Raw genomic sequence first — 13380 nt, forward strand, 5'->3', positions numbered from 1 at the left:
TACTGTCTCCCGCCAGAAACCCTTACATAAACCTTCATTCATAGGGCTCATCACTTTTTCACTGCAGTGGTTCCATAGCTACTTTTCATTGTAAATGTAAACATTTTTTTAACCTTTTTATCAGTAACTATTGGTGTTCCCCAAGGATCTACACTAGACCCTATACTTTTCAATATATTTATCAATGACCTTTACACGTCTACAAAAAAAATGCTACCTCAGTTTAATAAGCCGATACCTCAACCCTATTCTACTCTGCACTCTCTCACTCTCTAAACTCCAAGACCTTATACAATAATCCTTCTTATTAATGGAAACATGGATAAATAATTCACAACGAGTTCTAAACCACCCCACTACAAAATAAATAAATACATCACTGCTTTTCACCCCAAAACAACACTAGTCATTATCCCCACTGCCAATAACACCATGACAAAACAAGTAAAGCGCACAAAATTTCTGGGTGTTATCATAGATGACCAGTTGAAACTAACATGTTTCACACTTTGTTAAAAAATTATCACAGCAACATACATTATACATAGTACAAACCTGCCTCACTGACATAGCCAGAAGATGCATAGCCTCCGCTTTGTTCCTGCCATCGCTCTTCCATGCTGCCTCAATCTTCACAAGTTGAGCAATGTTATAATGAAATAACCAAATTTGCAGTAAACTATAATAACAGAACTCACCACTACCTAGCCCAGAAAAAATTCAGCTGGTTAGAACTATAACATCACATAGCTTTTTCTCAGCCAAGTACAATACACAGACGGCTCTCTAAGCCATAATATTGCCCAGCCCTTAACAATTTATTAAAGCTTTACTCCTCCAGTAAAAAATCTATAATCTAGAGAAAAATCACTAATCACTGGAACCAAGTCATATAAGACTACAGGTGACTCTTTGTATTCAGACAGTGTAGGCAAACTATGGAACCACATCCCAGTACCATGTAAATTCATTCAGAATGCAAACTCATTTAAAACATAACTAAAGGTTCACCTATCAAATCAATAGATTTGTACCTGTACATCTCCAGGATAAATGCCACTGTTATCTTCACCTTGTCATATCATCAAACTATTTTCTTCTTTCAGAATCCTATACCAGACAGCCAGTCTTCACCAATACCAGAATAGTTTTACTAGCATCTCTAGCTATATACATTATTTTGTGATATTGCTGACCCTCCACCTCTATGCATCTAATATAAACCTTATGATAGCCATATATATATAATTGTCTTTGAACCTACTTTACACTCCACCTCTTTACAACTGTATTAACAATTTCTGCCTACCTAGTTTTCTTCCCACAATTCCATTTCTTTGAATTTCTAAGCACTAATCACATGATCAGTTATCTATCCGAAAACCCACAAATACACCTTTTCAAATACTCAGTGTTCAACATTTACTAATGGATAAGTACTGTGTCTTTTATGTTGTAATTGTTGCCTTTATGATAATATGAGTGTAATCTAATTATCAAATGTATATGTAATTGTTAACATATATTATTCTATGTCTGCTCATGTATATAACTGAATATCTGTTTGAAATGCTTTTAATATCTTGGAGCTTTCACCCTGGGCTGAACAGGGTTTTTTGACTAAACCTAGTCAGAAAAACATGGTAAACAAAAACAAAATGAAATAAAAAATAAACTTTTGATTTATTTTAAAATAAACAACAGAAGAGAATGACAAGACAGTGCCACTTTATGTAGCCATTGCAGCCCTACATATACATATATGCAAGTACACACACACACACACACACACACACACACACACACACACACACACACACACACACACACAGATGCAATAAGATAGTACATAAAATATCATGAACATTATACTTGCACCGATTTGTGTTCACCTTTAAAAAGTCTCTAAATGAATGAAACAAACCAGGCAGGAAAATCATGAATTACAGTTAAATTCCCAATCCAAGCCCTGATGCATCTTTCAGAAACATTGCACACTGTTCACGTATGTTAAGCTGAGCATTTTTCATCTAAATTTCTTAACCACATCTTGGAAGATGCATCTGCTCATTTGCTTAACTTCTGTCTGTCAGTACTCAGCCTTTCCTTTCCTTGTAAAGCAATCATCCAGCATTTATTATATCCATCTAATATTTTCATGAACAATACCAGTACATGGAAAATATCACTCAACGTCATCACTGACTTAAGATTTAATATGCCTTTACATAACACCTATTGTCATAGGAAGAATCTCCCCCAGACAATCTCCATATGTTTATTCCTTCTATTATCTTCCTAAAACTATGCTAATTGCATTGATCTTCTCTCCATCTTTTCAATGTCAGTCTACTGTTTCCTATCAGAGTAAAATAAGTGTTCGCTTCTTTCCTTTCCAAGTGCATCCCATTCTGCTAGTCTCATTCTTTACCTTTCTTTCCAAATATTTCATTGGCTCTACCATTCTCTCTCTCTTACATTTCCCCCCTTTATTTTCCTTCCTAATTAATTTTCCAAGTCATTGCGGTGAGGCATTTCCACATGACTGGCTCTATCTACTCCTTCCAATGTCATAGGTTTATAGGTTCATAGGTTCATAGGTTGGTACTCCGCTATCAGCCCTAGGGCCTATGCAAGCCTAGCCATAACAATTCCCTGGATATTTCTTCCCACAGTATTTACTTCCCTGGATCCCTGTCTAACAGGGCGACTAACATGATCCCCGGGGTGAATTTCCTTTCTCCCATCCAATCGTCAAGGTTCCTATTGAAGAGGGCCAAGGATGTGCTCTGCTTGACATGTATGGACTGTCTATTCCAGAGTCTGGGGAGTCTCTGGGTCAGGAACTTATCCCTCCAGCATGTTTTGTTTATTGTGATGACAAGGTTTAGATCTCTGGAGTGTGTGGTTCTGAGGGATTGAGATTTCTTTAAGTGTAGCATGTCCAACAGCTCTGGGTTTGACTTGCATGTTAAGTAGAGATCACCTATGAGTTGATGATATGCGACAGAGTATACCTGGAGTTTTTTAAGGCGGTCAGCATAGGGCATCTGCTTTAGGCCTGTGATTCTTTTAGTGAGGTAATTCTGTGGCCTTTCCAGTTGTTGCATATATCTTGAGAGGTACATACCAAATGAGGCGTTGTATTCTATAATGGATCTAATGAGGGATGAGTACAGTGGGACAATGACCTCCTTTTTTCTGGGTGAAAAGCCCTTAGTGATAAGGTGTGCCACATAGAAGGATTTCCTGACTGTTGTGGCAATGTGGTTATTGAAGGTGAGACCACTGTCCACCTGTGTCCCTAAGTCTCTTATCATAATTTCAGTGTTTAGTGTACTGCTGCCTATGTGGTAATTCATGGGTACATGTTTTTTCCCAAAGGGGCTAACTATACATTTCTTGGCATTGAGCTTGAGCCTATGGCTCTGGCACCAAGCATCTGTTTCTGTATGGCCCTTTTGTAGAGTATCCACATCAATTGTGGATTCAATAATGGCTCCCAGTTTGCAGTCATCTGCAAACTTTGTTAGCCAGAGTCCCTTAGTGTTGGCCTGTACTTCAGAGAAGTAGATGCCAAACAAGAGCAGTCCCAGGACTGAACCCTGAGGTACTCCACTTGTCACTTGTCTGGAGCTGTATTTGGATTCAGCTACTTTTACAGTGTGGGTTCTGTCAGTAAGCCAGTTGGCAACCCATCGAGTGACGTAGGGATTAATGCCCAGCTTAGTAAGTTTATCTATGATTCTAGAGTAGGGAATGGTGTCAAAGGCCTTGGCGAGGTCCAGATAGGCTGTGTGGACAGCCTTACCCTCATCCACATCTCTTGAGACTGATTCAAAGAAGTCAATCAGGTTCAGGAGACAAGATAGGCCCTGCATGAACCCAAACTGGGTGGGGTCCATTGTTAGAAGGTTGCCAATATCTTTGTTTATAAGTTCCATGATAATACATTCCATGGCCTTGCAGATCAGGCTCATCAGACTGATGGGGCGGTAGTTCGGAGGATCCAAGGTGGATCCCCCCTTGTGGAGTGGGATATCTGTAGCTGTGCACCACTCAATGGCATGAAGCCTGAGGTGAGGGTATGATTAAACATGGCACTTAGGAGAGGTGCCAGTTCATTTTGTAGTTCATGTAGTACACAGCCTGGGATGTCATCTGGTCCCATGGATGCTGTATTCTTAGCTTTGGAGAGTGTGTTTTTTTACCTGAGTGGCCATTTTTACCGGAATTTGGCAATCTTCCGGTATTGAGATGGGCCGTTTAGGGGGTGAGAGAGGGATGAAGTTGGCATTGAATCGATCTGCCAGGATATTGGCAATATCCTTGGGATCAGTATATTTAATGACATTCTGTTGTAGCTCAGAGCAGATCTGAGCATTGCCATTTAGATTATTGACATAGTTATAGAATGCCTTGTGGTTGTCTTTGGAATCTTTGGCAATTTTATTTTTGTAACTAGCTTTGGAGGATTTTACGAGGAATCTCAGCTTCTTACTGAGGCTGGTAAGGGAATTTTTTTCATTATGGGATTTTCCTCTTTTCTGCAACAGTTTCTTCCTTTTGTTGTAAAGTTTGTTTATGGCAGGGGAACACCAGATTGGCTTCCTTTTTTTGGAAGAGAGCATCTTGGTTCTGTTTGGGATGGCATGATTCATGCATGAGTGGATGTGCTCGTACAGTTCCTTAGTGTAGGATTCAGCAGTCGGCCTTTCAGTTCTTGTCTGCATGGGTGTCATGAAGTTTGTCACTTCTGACTTGAGTAGCATGAAGTTGATTATGGAGAAGTTTTGTATGGAGGTTTCGTTACTGGGGAGTGGGAGTGGGATGTGGATGTTTAGGGTGATTAGCTTATGGTCTGACCTGACCAATGAGGGGGTGACCATAGGTGTGGAGCATCGATTTACCATGTTGGTAATTACCAGGTCTAGGATATTGGAGCCCCTGGTGGGACTATGGATTAGTTGATCCAGGGCATTGGAATTTATGAATTCCAAGAACCGTTAGGCAAAGGTGTTGGTACACGAGTAGTTTTCCCAGTTAATGGCAGGGTAGTTGAAATCACCCAGTATTAGGGTATTTGGTTGTATCTTAATATTTTTCAGTATGTTTAGAAAGGTGTAGTGAGAATCATGGGGCATGGTGGGGGATCTGTAGCAAGCTACAGTTTGGATTGCAGTCTTACCTAGTGTTAGTTGCACCTGGAGAATTTCAGATGCATTGTGTTGGGCAACTAGCTTGGAGGTGTGAATATCCTTGGTGAATATGGGCACTCCTCCACCTTTAGTGTTTTGATCCTGGTTTGTTGGCCGAAAAGTGTGGTAAGAGTTGTAGCCTGGTATTGCAGGGGTGCTCTCTACAGCCTTGAACCATGTCTCAGTTACTGCACAGATACCGATGTTCTCCCTTTTTAGGAGTGCCTCGAGAGAGTGCATTTTGAGGTTTCAACTTCTAGCATTGAGTAGCATTACCTTCAGATTTTGCATGCTTGTACCTGCTACAGTGGTGGTTTTGTCCTTTGAACTTTGCCTAAAAAAGGCACTATAGGGGTGGCTAGAGCCTTAGCCAGTAGCCTGAATCCCTCCTTCCAATGTCATGTGACCATTTTGATCCTCTCCCTACACATATCTGACACCTATAACCACTCTCTTTTATTCTGCTAGGGACCCTTACATGGCTACTTTAACTTAAGGCCCCACAACATGAAGTACAATGAAATAACTGTATTTTTAATGGCTGCATAATTGATTTTTATAGCAATAGCCTTTTGTCAGTCTTTATCCCATTTGTAACCTTGTGGTTCTTGAAATTCAGGTGAAAACGTAAAAGAAAAAAAAAATGACCCTCATGAAGAGAAAAATGAATGCACATATGCATCAAATCAGTAAGCTTTCATAACAGAAATTAGCAGTGTAAGTAGCCTCAAGGTATTGCAACTGTTGTTTAATACGAAATCTCTGTCTCTGACGTCTCGGCCTCAGCCTTCAAGGAGTACAGATGAAGTAAAAAACATAGTGCTTATATACACATCAAACCAACTTAATAAGAACAATTAAACAATTACACAGTAATTAAAACTTAAACTAGCAGCATTTTCCAATTAAAATCCTCATTCAATCCATTTGGAAACAAAGTCTTAAATTTTAAAATATAAATAGTCTCTTTATATAACAACCTTTGTTTAATATTCAACTGTTCATACTTGTTATCAGGTATTTGTTCTAAAATTGTTGCCTGTAATGTCCTATAGTCACTTCTATGCATTTCTGAAAAATGTCTAGCAACAGGGCTTTCAATTTTATTATTAATTATGTCCCTGACATGTTCCAAGAGCCTTACTTTGAAAGCTCTCTTTGTCTCACCTATATAGAACTTATGACAGGGACACATTAAAGCATAGATAACCCTCTCAGAGTTGCAATGGAAAAAATTGTTTATTCTAAAGGGAATGTTATTAATGCGGTCAAAACTAGAGACCACAAAACTACATGCCTTACACTTGCCACATTGATGGGTCCCTCTAATATTAACATGACATGTTATTGTCTCATTAGGGAAGTTAAATTTGCTTTTAACTAACAAGTCCTTAATATTTCTTCCCCTCCGATATGAAAATTTCAAATTAACATTTAACCAAGGTTTGACATTACACAAAGTACTAAAATAGTTCCAAAATAATAAAATAATTTTAATAAATTCAGATGTAAAACATCCATAAGTAGTGACAAAGTACATATCCTCCTGCTGTCTTTGTTTATTTTGGCCTTTATAAAAATTAACATTCTTATAATATGTATTATTTTTCTTATTCTGTGTCTCAAAATGTCCACATAATTTCTTAAAGCTTTCCTCTAAAATAGTCATGCTGTAACCTCTCATGGAGAAAGAGTTAAACAAAAAATCAACCTCTCTATTAAACTCTACTTCATTATTACACAGTCTAGAAATCCGTAACATTTCTCCATATGGTAAAGAATGAATAATATGAGGGGCATGTCCACTAGAACCATGTACATATTGTACTACCCCTTCAAATTTCCTGTTTACTGTTGTTACCAATTCATGACCGCTGGAGATATCAAGAACCACGTCAAGAAAAGGTAGTCTGGTATCCATAATTAGACCATCAAAATCCAAAGAGAATCTATTGGACTTAAGATCTAAAATAAATTGATGGGCCAAAGACTGATCCCCTTCCACCAAAAAAATTAAATCATCAACATATCTATAATATCTAATGACATGATTCTGAAAAAAACTATGTTTATATATGTATTCCAGTTCAAAAAGCTCCATCGCCAGATTGGCATACAATTACCCAAAAGAATCTCAATGGCTTCAATACCAAACTCGTGGCTAATATTATAGTATATAAACTTTAACGTCAATAGTTAACCAATACATATTTTTTATAATATTCGTATATAAACTTTTAACGTCAATAGTTAACCAATACATATTTTTATTCCATTTAATGTCACCAATTTTGTTCAAAAAATCAAAAACATCAATTAAAAAAGAAGGCAATTTTTTAACAAATGGTAACAAATAATTATGTAAAAATATGCCCAAATTACGTATAAAATATTTGCATTAAAATATTAAAGAGGGCACAGAGAAGGTTTAAGATTCTTATTTCTTTTAGTTAGGGGCAGAAAAATATATGTATGCACAACCTTCCACACAAATTTATTCTTAATGTCCTTACTTTCAAAATATCCTAACCTAAGCCCTTTATGTATCAGTTCACTATACTTAAGAAAAATATGCCCAAATTGAAAAATATTTACTAAAGAGTCCATTACCTAATTGAAGAAGGTTTAAATTAGATTGAATTTTTTTTAGGCAGGCAATAAAAATATGCCATGTACCACAACCCCACCCTGATTTATTCTTAATGTCCTTACTTTCAAAATATCCTAACCTAAGCCCTTTATGTATCAGTTCACTATACTTAAGAATTGCTGCATTATGCCTATTGATATCACATATTTCATATGTACTACTGTCACTAAGATGCAACATGCACGACACAATACAATCTAACAGAAGGTTTACAGATTCTTATGAATTTTAGGCAATAAACAAAAATATACCACAACCTTCCACCTGAAATTTATTCTTTAAATTCCTTCTTTAAAAAACTCCTAACCAAGCCCTTTTATATCAGTTCACTTATATTAAGAATTGCTAGAATTGCTGCATTATGCCTATTGATATCACATATTTCATATGTACTACTGTCACTAAGATGCAACATGCACATATCAAGATAATCAACCGTGTTCAAAACAACAAGTTTATTGCCTTTGTCGGCAGGTTTGAAGACAATATTCTTATTCTTACTTAATGTAGTTAACACATTCCATTCCTTAAAGGACATATTAAACTTAATATTACTATTGTTACTCATAAATTCCTGATAATTCATCTCTGTAGTATGATTAACCATTTTAACAAAATTGAACACTTCATGGTGCGTAACCTTAGGTATAAAATTGCTACTCTACGGTACATTCTCCGTATTAAGTTTAACATAAGCATTAGGCAAGTCGTCTGATATGCATGAGTAAAAACTATCACCTGAACTAGATAGGCTAAATCTGAAATATTCAACTCACTGTCAATACTGCGGCTGAAAAAGTACTTTAAATATAACTTCCTACTAAACCTATAAACATCCATTTGCATATCGTAAAGTCTTGAAACAACGGTAGGTATAAATTTCAAACCCAAATTCAGCACAGAAAGTTCAATATCATCAAATATGTAGTTAGACAAGTTAACGACATAACTGTTCCTATTATTAGAGGTAGGACTACCATTTACCTCTTTTGTAGCCACCTTGTCTAGATTGTTCAAGTGCCGTGTATTGTGTATAGTCCCATTGGCGTTTCTGCCTTGGTATGTCTCTCGGGAGTTGTGGCTGTTCGGAACGAAAATTCTGCCGTAGATTGTCCGGTTGTTGAGCTGCTGGCAAATTAGGAAAGTCAGAATCAACCCCATCATCTTCAAAAGAAGTAAATCCATTTTCCGACGCCGATGCTGATGAATTAAGAGGACGTGTCGTAACTTGTTCCTGTTGGAACCTGACGTGTTTACGTCCTCTATTGCGATTGGTTCTTGACAAAAAAGCCCTGTTTAACTCATAGTCACGTAAGTCTCTCATTAATTTGCCTTTCTTATGCTCTATGAGTGTTAGTTCATATTCTTTCAGTTTGTCATTAACCTGTGCAAGAAATTCATCCAAGAAAGATGTTGAAACACACTTAGATATATCGCCACACAGTTTTTTAATATCTGTGCACAATTCCTTCTGTTTTAATTGATCGCGTTCCACTAGGATGTGCAACCATTCTGTAACACAGTTGTGGGCTGCAGATACCCACCGTTTATGGAACATAATTTCCGAGTCTTTAGAAAGATCAAAGGGTGTGGTGGGATCCTTGAACACCCTTAAACCTCTCGGTGTGGTCTCTGTATCTATATACCTTTGTAATCCACAGATGTTAAAAAACGTCGCTGTTTCTTTTATCATTTTTTTCTCTAAATTGTCCAACAACAGTTTATGTTCAGCATTGTCTGGTATAAAAGTTTTTCTCCCCACACTGGAAAAAGGGTTAGGGAAGCGTTTCTTCCTGTCATCTTCCCACTTGTCCCAAAGTGTGTTGTTTTTATCAGTACCATTTCTATTTGATAGTTGTCGCTCACCTCTATCAGTAGAATTGCTTACAAAATTCTCAAGTGACAATTGACTGCCATCCATCGTGTCACGTAACACTCGTGGAAAATGTGCAAGGGAATCCATCGACATTAGCAAAAACAACCGAAGCACCAAAGTAAGTTGAAAAATGAACAACAGCTGGATTCACCAAACACAGTTTAATACGAAATCTCTGTCTCTGACGTCTCGGCCTCAGCCTTCAAGGAGTACAGATGAAGTAAAAAACATAGTGCTTATATACACATCAAACCAACGTAATAAGAACAATTAAACAATTACACAGTAATTAAAATTTAAACTAGCAGTATTTTCCAATTAAAATCCTCATTCAATCCATTTATTTTAGATCTTAAGTCCAATAGATTCTCTTTGGATTTTGATGGTCTAATTATGGATACCAGACTACCTCTTCTTGACGTGGTTCTTGATATCTCCAGCGGTCATGAATTGGTAACAACAGTAAACAGGAAATTTGAAGGGGTAGTACAATATGTACATGGTTCTAGTGGACATGCCCCTCATATTATTCATTCTTTACCATATGGAGAAATGTTACGGATTTCTAGACTGTGTAATAATGAAGTAGAGTTTAATAGAGAGGTTGATTTTTTGTTTAACTCTTTCTCCATGAGAGGTTACAGCATGACTATTTTAGAGGAAAGCTTTAAGAAATTATGTGGACATTTTGAGACACAGAATAAGAAAAATAATACATATTATAAGAATGTTAATTTTTATAAAGGCCAAAATAAACAAAGACAGCAGGAGGATATGTACTTTGTCACTACTTATGGATGTTTTACATCTGAATTTATTAAAATTATTTTATTATTTTGGAACTATTTTAGTACTTTGTGTAATGTCAAACCTTGGTTAAATGTTAATTTGAAATTTTCATATCGGAGGGGAAGAAATATTAAGGACTTGTTAGTTAAAAGCAAATTTAACTTCCCTAATGAGACAATAACATGTCATGTTAATATTAGAGGGACCCATCAATGTGGCAAGTGTAAGGCATGTAGTTTTGTGGTCTCTCGTTTTGACCGCATTAATAACATTCCCTTTAGAATAAACAATTTTTTTCATTGCAACTCTGAGAGGGTTATCTATGCTTTAATGTGTCCCTGTCATAAGTTCTATATAGGTGAGACAAAGAGAGCTTTCAAAGTAAGGCTCTTGGAACATGTCAGGGACATAATTAATAATAAAATTGAAAGCCCTGTTGCTAGACATTTTTCAGAAATGCATAGAAGTGACTATAGGACATTACAGGCAACAATTTTAGAACAAATACCTGATAACAAGTATGAACAGTTGAATATTAAACAAAGGTTGTTATATAAAGAGACTATTTATATTTTAAAATTTAAGACTTTGTTTCCAAATGGATTGAATGAGGATTTTAATTGGAAAATGCTGCTAGTTTAAGTTTTAATTACTGTGTAATTGTTTAATTGTTCTTATTAAGTTGGTTTGATGTGTATATAAGCACTATGTTTTTTACTTCATCTGTACTCCTTGAAGGCTGAGGCCGAGACGTCAGAGACAGAGATTTCGTATTAAACTGTGTTTGGTGAATCCAGCTGTTGTTCGTTTTTCAACTTACTTTGGTGCTTCGGTTGTTTTTGCTATTGCAACTGTTGTCCATTTTCACAGGCAAATGGGATGTTGCTTTAATGTGCTTCCCTCACATATTTTTGTATTCACTCTGATATATCTATTCTCCTAACTTTCACAGTTTTGAACTATACTTTTACTGGGGTAGATAACTGCCAGTCATGAAAAAAATTACCTTAACTGGATAAAATGTATTGTTCTAATGAGATGCAAAATATTCTTCAAAGCCAGCTGTTTTATTGAGCTTGTCTATAATTTAATGAGATTACCAGCAGTAGCAGAGAGTGTGTGCTCGATCCAACTGATGTTCATCCAATAGCGAAAATGGCATTTTTGCTGAAAACTTTTTCAGTGTATAGTATGTGTTGCCCTTTCTCCACTGTTGTGCAACCATTGAGCTGGTGTATAAAAGTTAGGAAGTGGAGGGTTCCCCTGCATGGGGAGTGCAGAGGGGCTTATCCCCTGCAAAAAAAAAAAAATTAAATTCCTATTAACTGAAAGTGACTTTCAGTGATTTTTTTTCCACATTTTGTCAAGCAGACAAAAACATTCAGGTAATTATCATGAATCCCATAAAGGAAAGGGTAAAATTCCATATTCTTCATAAATGACTTTATTCATTGTTTATTTTCTGAAGGAAAGGAAAAATAGTATTACTTAGACTTTTTCATTTCCAGTCAAACATGCTCACTGCTGATTAAACTACATTTGTTATCACTTGTACCCAAGAAGAATTGCTATGAGCACTAGGCCATTCTTAGCTGTATTTTCCTAAGGATAAACTGGTGTCATCACTATTACTTTTTTTTTACTATCAGACTGGTGGCAATATATGCACACTAATTAAAAGTCGAAGACATATTCAAACTGAATCTTTAGATATAAGCTATGGCACTACAGATGATTTGAGAAACATTCCATACTACTGTATAATGACAACGTTTAAAGATGAAGCTCTCCTGTCCACTTTTAGTAATGTCCTTTAACAATAACCCTGAACTTGTCCCAGTCCCTAACCAAATCCCTACCTTAGAAAAACACTTTCCATAAAACTGTTAGTATTTAGACAAGTTAGGACTTTGTGCTAGGGAAGGGTTTTGGAGTAAAGATCATAGAAGATAATTGTCTTCTTTTTGGGATCATTCATAGTTTTGACATTTAGGGTTTCTACTAATATGATTGTTAAAAATGTTTTTTTTTTCCAGTGTTACGCATTTGGCATTTAGACTGTTAGGCATGTTGATCATTCATACAAGAATCATATATATAAGTATATCAATTTATTCAGATATTTAAATGTAAATATTTAGAGATAGACACATTGAGACACAAAGCTTTATAGACAGATATAAAGTAACAACACATCGAAGTATGACAAACGGTTGAAATAAATATTATTTTGAAACATATCTGTTTAATAGAATTAGCATTTCACCGACTTATGGTTGGTTGAAGCACTATATAATTTGAAGTATTTTAGAGTGGTGCACCAAACTGAAGTGTTATACTTAACTATACAATCTGACTAGTGCAAAGCTTTTATAAAATTATCTACTATACCAAAATAAAATTCTTAATTACATTATTTGACTCTGTCAAATGAGGATCAGGTGTTTCCCTGCACTCCAGCACACCAAGGTCAACTATGTCAAAAGCACAGACAATTAGAAACAAAATAAAAAAGGAAGAAAATGATTAATCTTACTCTCTAAAGTATTATGCCATGGAGTTAGTATATATAATAAAGTGGGAAGTGATGGATCAGAGGTCACAATCCTCATATGAGGACGTTCACTATATCTGCCTTAAAATGTTTCTACATATGAAAGACTGGCCACTATGCTGTCATTTCTGTTTAACAAAAATGAAGTAAGTAATATGTTTTTTCTCAGTTACCCTTTTATTATTTCAAGCAATGAAGTGGCTGCGTAAAAATTTAAAAAAATCTTCAATGCATCTGATAAATTCAGGACATCTTCTAAATGCTTGCTAATATTATATTCAGACACTGACAATAACCTTTGTTTACGTTAGTG

This window comes from Protopterus annectens, chromosome 7.part0, assembly GCF_019279795.1.
Source record: "Protopterus annectens isolate FY-2018-M chromosome 7.part0, PAN1.0, whole genome shotgun sequence".
Lineage (NCBI taxonomy): Eukaryota > Metazoa > Chordata > Ceratodontiformes > Protopteridae > Protopterus > Protopterus annectens.